The sequence below is a fragment of the Oncorhynchus kisutch genome, unplaced genomic scaffold (assembly GCF_002021735.2).
Source record: "Oncorhynchus kisutch isolate 150728-3 unplaced genomic scaffold, Okis_V2 scaffold1712, whole genome shotgun sequence".
In the NCBI taxonomy this organism is placed as follows: Eukaryota; Metazoa; Chordata; class Actinopteri; order Salmoniformes; family Salmonidae; genus Oncorhynchus; species Oncorhynchus kisutch.
Window position 1 is genome coordinate 40,001 of NW_022263657.1, and position 6,765 is coordinate 46,765.

Consider the following 6,765-nt stretch of genomic DNA (forward strand, 5'->3'; position numbering starts at 1 on the left):
GGTGTGGTCGTAAGAGAGAAACTACCTCTTGGTGCACTATGTTAAGTGAAAGTGAGTCTGATTAACAGCTGTTGCATTTTCACCATTTAGATAAGCATCTTTGTGTCACTCAAAAAGTGGAAGAAATTGCATATACTGAAGAAATAATTTGTAGCACAGATTGTTGGATGAAATACAAACTAACCTTGCTTACTTATTTCAAAGCAAGGGCACATATTTCAGCCTTGTGGGAAAAAACGGACAAAGAGTTGACAAAAAGCTTACAGCACCTGGTATTCCCAGGAGGTCTCCCATCCAAGTACTAGCCAGGCCCAACCCTGCTTAGCTTCTGAGATCAGACGAGATCAGGAGTACTCAGGCCAGTGTGATCGTAAGCGAGAAACTATCTCTTGGTGCACTATGTTAAGTGAAAGTGAGTCTGATTAACAGCTGTTGCATTTTCACCATTTAGATAAGCATCTTTGTGTCACTCAAAAAGTGGAAGAAATTGCATATACTGTAGAAATAATTTGTAGCACAGATTGTTGGATGAAATACAAACTAACATTGGTTACTTATTTCAAAGCAAGGGCACATATTTCAGCCTTGTTGGAAAAAACGGACAAAGAGTTGACAGCACCTGGTATTCCCAGGCGGTCTCCCGTCCAAGTACTAACAATGCCCGACCCGCTTAGCTTCCGAGATCAGGCGTACTCAGGCCGTTGTTGTCGTAAGCGAGAAACTATCTCTTGGTGCACTATGTTAAGTGAAAGTGAGTCTGATTAACAGCTGTTGCATTTTCACCATTTAGATAAGCATCTTTGTGTCACTCAAAAAGTGGAAGAAATTGCATATACTGTAGAAATAATTTGTAGCACAGATTGTTGGATGAAATACAAACTAACCTTGCTTAGTTATTTCAAAGCAAGGGCACATATTTCAGCCTTGTGGGAAAAAAACGGACAAAGAGTTGACAAAAAGCTTACAGCACCAGGTATTCCCAGGCGGTCTCCCATCCAAGTACTAACCAGGCCCGACCCTGCTTAGCTTCCGAGATCAGACGAGATCAGGCGTACTCAGGCCGGTGTGGTCGTAAGCGAGAAACTATCATCTTGGTGCACTATGTTAAGTGAAAGTGAGTCTGATTAACAGCTGTTGCATTTTCACCATTTAGATAAGCATCTTTGTGTCACTCAAAAAGTGGAAGAAATTGCATATACTGTAGAAATAATTTGTAGCACAGATTGTTGGATGAAATACAAACTAACATTGGTTACTTATTTCAAAGCAAGGGCACATATTTCAGCCTTGTGGGAAAAAACGGACAAAGAGTTGACAAAAAGCTTACAGCACCTGGTATTCCCAGGCGGTCTCCCATCCAAGTACTAACCAGGCCCGACCCGGCTTAGCTTCCGAGATCAGGCGTACTCAGGCCGTTGTTGTCGTAAGCGAGAAACTATCTCTTGGTGCACTATGTTAAGTGAAAGTGAGTCTGATTAACAGCTGTTGCATTTTCACCATTTAGATAAGCATCTTTGTGTCACTCAAAAAGTGGAAGAAATTGCATATACTGTAGAAATAATTTGTAGCACAGATTGTTGGATGAAATACAAACTAACCTTGCTTAGTTATTTCAAAGCAAGGGCACATATTTCAGCCTTGTGGGAAAAAAACGGACAAAGAGTTGACAAAAAGCTTACAGCACCAGGTATTCCCAGGCGGTCTCCCATCCAAGTACTAACCAGTCCTGACCCTGCTTAGCTTCCGAGATCAGACGAGATTAGGCGTAATCAGGCCGGTGTGGTCGTAAGAGAGAACTACCTCTTGGTGCACTATGTTAAGTGAAAGTGAGTCTGATTACAGCTGTTGCATTTTCACCATTTAGATAAGCATCTTTGTGTCACTCAAAAAGTGGAAGAAATTGCATATACTGTAGCCATATTTGTAGCACAGATTGTTGGATGAAATACAAACTAACCTTGCTTACTTATTTCAAAGCAAGGGCACATATTTCAGCCTTGTGGGAAAAAAACGGACAAGAGTTACCAAAAGCTTACAGCACCTGGTATTCCCAGGCGGTCTCCCATCCAAGTACTAACCCAGTCCCGACCCTGCTTAGCTTCAGAGATCAGACGAGATTAGGCGTACTCAGGCCGTGTGGTCGTAAGCGAGAAACTGTCTCTTGGTGCACTATGTTAAGTGAAAGTGAGTCTGATTAACAGCTGTTGCATTTCACCATTTAGATAAGCATCTTTTGTGTCACTCAAAAGTGGGAAGAAATTGCATATACTGAGAAATATTTGTAGCACAGATTGTTGGATGAAATACAAACTAACCTTGCTTAGTTATTTCAAAGCAAGGGCACATATTTCAGCCTTGTGGGAAAAAACGGACAAAGAGTTGACAAAAAGCTTACAGCACCAGGTATTCCCAGGCGGTCTCCCCATCCAAGTACTAACCAGTCCTGACCCTGCTTAGCTTCCGAGATCAGACGAGATTAGGCGTACTCAGGCCGGTGTGGTCGTAAGAGAGAAACTACCTCTTGGTGCACTATGTTAAGTGAAAGTGAGTCTGATTAACAGCTGTTGCATTTTCACCATTTAGATAAGCATCTTTGTGTCACTCAAAAAGTGGAAGAAATTGCATATACTGAGAAATAATTTGTAGCACAGATTGTTGGATGAAATACAAACTAACCTTGCTTACTTATTTCAAAGCAAGGGCACATATTTCAGCCTTGTGGGAAAAAACGGACAAAGAGTTGACAAAAAGCTTACAGCACCTGGTATTCCCAGGAGGTCTCCCATCCAAGTACTACCAGGCCCACCCTGCTTAGCTTCTGAGATCAGACGAGATCAGGAGTACTCAGGCAGTGTGGATCGTAAGCGAGAAACTATCTCTTGGTGCACTATGTTAAGTGAAAGTGAGTCTGATTAACAGCTGTTGCATTTTCACCATTTAGATAAGCATCTTTGTGTCACTCAAAAAGTGGAAGAAATTGCATATACTGTAGAAATAATTTGTAGCACAGATTGTTGGATGAAATACAAACTAACATTGCTTACTTATTTCAAAGCAAGGGCACATATTTCAGCCTTGTGGGAAAAAACGGACAAAGAGTTGACAAAAAGCTTCAGCACTGGTATTCCCAGGCGGTCTCCCATCCAAGTACTAACCAGGCCCTGACCCTGCTTAGCTTCCAGATCAGACGAGATCAGGCGTACTCAGGCCGGTGTTGTCGTAAGCGAGAAACTATCTCTTGGTGCACTATGTTAAGTGAAAGTGAGTCTGATTAACAGCTGTTGCATTTTCACCATTTAGATAAGCATCTTTGTGTCACTCAAAAAGTGGAAGAAATTGCATATACTGTAGAAATAATTTGTAGCACAGATTGTTGGATGAAATACAAACTAACCTTGCTTAGTTATTTCAAAAGCAAGGGCACATATGTTCAGCCTTGTGGGAAAAAAACGGACAAAGAGTTGACAAAAAGCTACAGCACCAGGTATTCCCAGGCGGTCTCCCATCCAAGTACTAACCAGGCCGACCCTGGCTTAGCTTCCGAGATCAGACGAGATCAGGCGTACTCAGGCCGGTGTGGTCGTAAGCGAGAACTATCCTACTTGGTGCACTATGTTAAGTGAAAGTGAGTCTGATTAACAGCTGTTGCATTTTCACCATTTAGATAAGCATCTTTGTGTCACTCTAAAATTGGAAGAAATTGCATATACTGTAGAAATAATTTGTAGCACAGATTGTTGGATGAATACAAACTAACCTTGCTTACTTATTTCAAAGCAAGGGCACATATTTCAGCCTTGTGGGAAAAAACGGACAAAGAGTTGACCGAAAGCTTACAGCACCTGGTATTCCCAGGCGGTCTCCCATGCAACTACTAACCAGGCCCGACCCTGCTTAGCTTCCGAGATCAGACGAGATTCAGGCGTAATCAGGCCGGTGTGGTCGTAAGAGAGAAACTATCTCTTGGTGCACTATGTTAAGTGAAAGTGAGTCTGGATTAACAGCTGTTGCATTTTCACCATTTAGATAAGCATCTTTGTGTCACTCAAAAGTGGAAGAATTGCATATACTGTAGCAATAATTTGTAGCACAGATTGTTGGATGAATACAAACTAACCTTGCTTACGTATTTCAAAGCAGGGCACATATTTCAGCCTTGTGGGAAAAAACGGACAAAGAGTTGACCAAAAGCTTACAGCACCTGGTATTCCAGGCGGTCTCCCATCCAAGTACTAACCAGGCCCGACCCTGCTTAGCTTCAGAGATCAGACGACGATTAGGCGTACGCAGGCCGGTGTGGTCGTAAGCGAGAAACTATCTCTTGGTGCACTATGTTAAGTGAAAGTGAGTCTGATTAACAGCTGCTGTTGCATTGTTCACCATTTAGATAAGCATCTTGTGTCACTCAAAAAGTGGAAGAAATTGCATATACTGTAGAAATAATTTGTAGCACAGATTGTTGGATGAAATACAAACTAACCTTGCTTACTTATTTCAAAGCAAGGGCACATATTTCAGCCTTGTTGGAAAAAACGGACAAAGAGTTGACAAAAAGCTTACAGCACCTGGTATTCCCAGGCAGGTCTCCCATCCAAGTACTAAGCCAGGCCCGACCCTGCTTAGCTTCCGAGATCAGACGAGATCAGGAGTACTCAGGCCGGTGTGGTTCGTAAGCGAGAAGTATCTCTTGGTGCACTATGTTAAGTGAAAGTGAGTCTGATTAACAGCTGTTGCATTTTCACCATTTAGATAAGCATCTTTGTGTCACTCAAAAAGTGGAAGAATTGCATATACTGTAGAAATAATTTGTAGCACAGATTGTTGGATGAAATACAACTACATTGGCTTACTTATTTCAAGCAAGGGGCACATATTTCAGCCTTGTTGGGAAAAAACGGACAACGAGTTGACAGCACCTGGTATATCCCAGGCGGGTCCTCCCATCCAAGTACTAACAAGGCCCGACCCGGCTTAGCTTCCGAGATCAAGCGTACTCAGGGCCGTGGTTGTCGTAAGCGAGAACGATCCTCTTGGTGCACTATGTTAAGTGAAAGTGAGTCTGATTAACAGCTGTTTCATTTTCACCAGTTAGATAAGCATCTTGTGTCACTTCAAAAGGTGGAAGAAATTGCATATACTGTAGAAATAATTTGTAGCACAGATTGTTGGATGAAATACAAACTAACCTTGCTTACTTATTTCAAAGCAAGGGCACATATTTCAGCCTTGTGGGAAAAAACGGACAAAGAGTTGACAAAAAGCTTACAGCACCTGGTATTCCCAGGCGGTCTCCCATCCAAGTACTAACCAGGCCCGACCCTGCTTAGCTTCCGAGATCAGACGAGATCAGGCGTACTCAGGCCGGTGTGGTCGTAAGCGAGAAACTATCTCTTGGTGCACTATGTTAAGTGAAAGTGAGTCTGATTAACAGCTGTTGCATTTTCACCATTTAGATAAGCATCTTTGTGTCACTCAAAAAGTGGAAGAAATTGCATATACTGTAGAAATAATTTGTAGCACAGATTGTTGGATGAAATACAAACTAACCTTGCTTACTTATTTCAAAGCAAGGGCACATATTTCAGCCTTGTTGGAAAAAACGGACAAAGAGTTGACAGCACCTGGTATTCCCAGGCGGTCTCCCATCCAAGTACTAACAAGGCCCGACCCGGCTTAGCTTCCGAGATCAGGCGTACTCAGGCCGTTGTTGTCGTAAGCGAGAAACTATCTCTTGGTGCACTATGTTAAGTGAAAGTGAGTCTGATTAACAGCTGTTGCATTTTCACCATTTAGATAAGCATCTTTGTGTCACTCAAAAAGTGGAAGAAATTGCATATACTGTAGAAATAATTTGTAGCACAGATTGTTGGATGAAATACAAACTAACCTTGCTTAGTTATTTCAAAGCAAGGGCACATATTTCAGCCTTGTGGGAAAAAACGGACAAAGAGTTGACAAAAAGCTTACAGCACCAGGTATTCCCAGGCGGTCTCCCATCCAAGTACTAACCAGTCCTGACCCTGCTTAGCTTCCGAGATCAGACGAGATTAGGCGTAACTCAGGCCGTGTGGTCCGTAAGAGAGAAACTATCTCTTGGTGCACTATGTTAAGTGAAAGTGAGTCTGATTAACAGCTGTTGCATTTTCACCATTTAGATAAGCATCTTTGTGTCACTCAAAAAGTGGAAAGAAATTGCATATACTGTAGCAATAATTTGTAGCACAGATTGTTGGATGAAATACAAACTAACCTTGCTTACTTATTTCAAAGCAAGGGCACATATTTCAGCCTTGTGGGAAAAAACGGACAAAGAGTTGACCAAAGCTTACAGCACCTGGATATTCCCAGGCGGTCTCCCATCCAAGTACTAACCAGGCCCGACCCTGCTTAGCTTCCGAGATCAGACGAGATAGGCGTACTCAGGCCGGTGTGGTCGTAGCGAGAAACTATCTCTTGGTGCACTATGTTAAGTGAAAGTGAGTCTGATTACAGCTGTTGCATTTTCACCATTTAGATAGGCATCTTTGTGTCACTCAAAAAGTGGAAGAAATTGCATATACTGTAGAAATAATTTGTAGCACAGATTGTTGATGAAATACAAACTAACCTTGCTTAGTTATTTCAAAGCAAGGGCACATATTTCAGCCTTGTGGGAAAAAACGGACAAAGAGTGACAAAAAGCTTACAGCACCTGGTAATTCCCAGGCGGTCTCCCATCCAAGTACTACCAGGCCCGACCCTGCTTACTTCCGAGATCAGACGAGG

The 6,765-nt window shown here is 42.4% G+C and overlaps 3 non-coding genes and 11 pseudogenes across 3 annotated transcripts; all 14 read right to left on the reverse strand.

Moving 5' to 3' along the window:
* Positions 1-15, reverse strand: part of LOC116367645 (uncharacterized) — a 119-nt pseudogene extending 104 nt beyond the window's left edge.
* A 242-nt stretch (positions 16-257) lies between these two features.
* LOC116367672 (5S ribosomal RNA) lies at positions 258-376 on the reverse strand. The gene has a single exon (XR_004208416.1). It is a non-coding gene; the product is annotated as a 5S ribosomal RNA (ribosomal RNA).
* A 582-nt stretch (positions 377-958) lies between these two features.
* Positions 959-1,077, reverse strand: LOC116367667 (5S ribosomal RNA). Its single transcript, XR_004208411.1, has one exon. It is a non-coding gene; the product is annotated as a 5S ribosomal RNA (ribosomal RNA).
* A 595-nt stretch (positions 1,078-1,672) lies between these two features.
* LOC116367646 (uncharacterized) lies at positions 1,673-1,791 on the reverse strand (annotated as a pseudogene).
* A 238-nt stretch (positions 1,792-2,029) lies between these two features.
* LOC116367656 (uncharacterized) lies at positions 2,030-2,148 on the reverse strand (annotated as a pseudogene).
* Positions 2,149-2,388: 240 nt separating this feature from the next.
* On the reverse strand, positions 2,389-2,508 carry LOC116367658 (uncharacterized; annotated as a pseudogene).
* Positions 2,509-2,749: 241 nt separating this feature from the next.
* LOC116367639 (uncharacterized) lies at positions 2,750-2,866 on the reverse strand (annotated as a pseudogene).
* A 603-nt stretch (positions 2,867-3,469) lies between these two features.
* Positions 3,470-3,588, reverse strand: LOC116367655 (uncharacterized; annotated as a pseudogene).
* A 242-nt stretch (positions 3,589-3,830) lies between these two features.
* On the reverse strand, positions 3,831-3,950 carry LOC116367706 (uncharacterized; annotated as a pseudogene).
* Positions 3,951-4,189: 239 nt separating this feature from the next.
* Positions 4,190-4,308, reverse strand: LOC116367654 (uncharacterized; annotated as a pseudogene).
* A 245-nt stretch (positions 4,309-4,553) lies between these two features.
* Positions 4,554-4,675, reverse strand: LOC116367647 (uncharacterized; annotated as a pseudogene).
* A 584-nt stretch (positions 4,676-5,259) lies between these two features.
* Positions 5,260-5,378, reverse strand: LOC116367665 (5S ribosomal RNA). Its single transcript, XR_004208409.1, has one exon. It is a non-coding gene; the product is annotated as a 5S ribosomal RNA (ribosomal RNA).
* A 582-nt stretch (positions 5,379-5,960) lies between these two features.
* Positions 5,961-6,080, reverse strand: LOC116367659 (uncharacterized; annotated as a pseudogene).
* Positions 6,081-6,322: 242 nt separating this feature from the next.
* LOC116367657 (uncharacterized) lies at positions 6,323-6,440 on the reverse strand (annotated as a pseudogene).
* Positions 6,441-6,765: the final 325 nt, after the last annotated feature.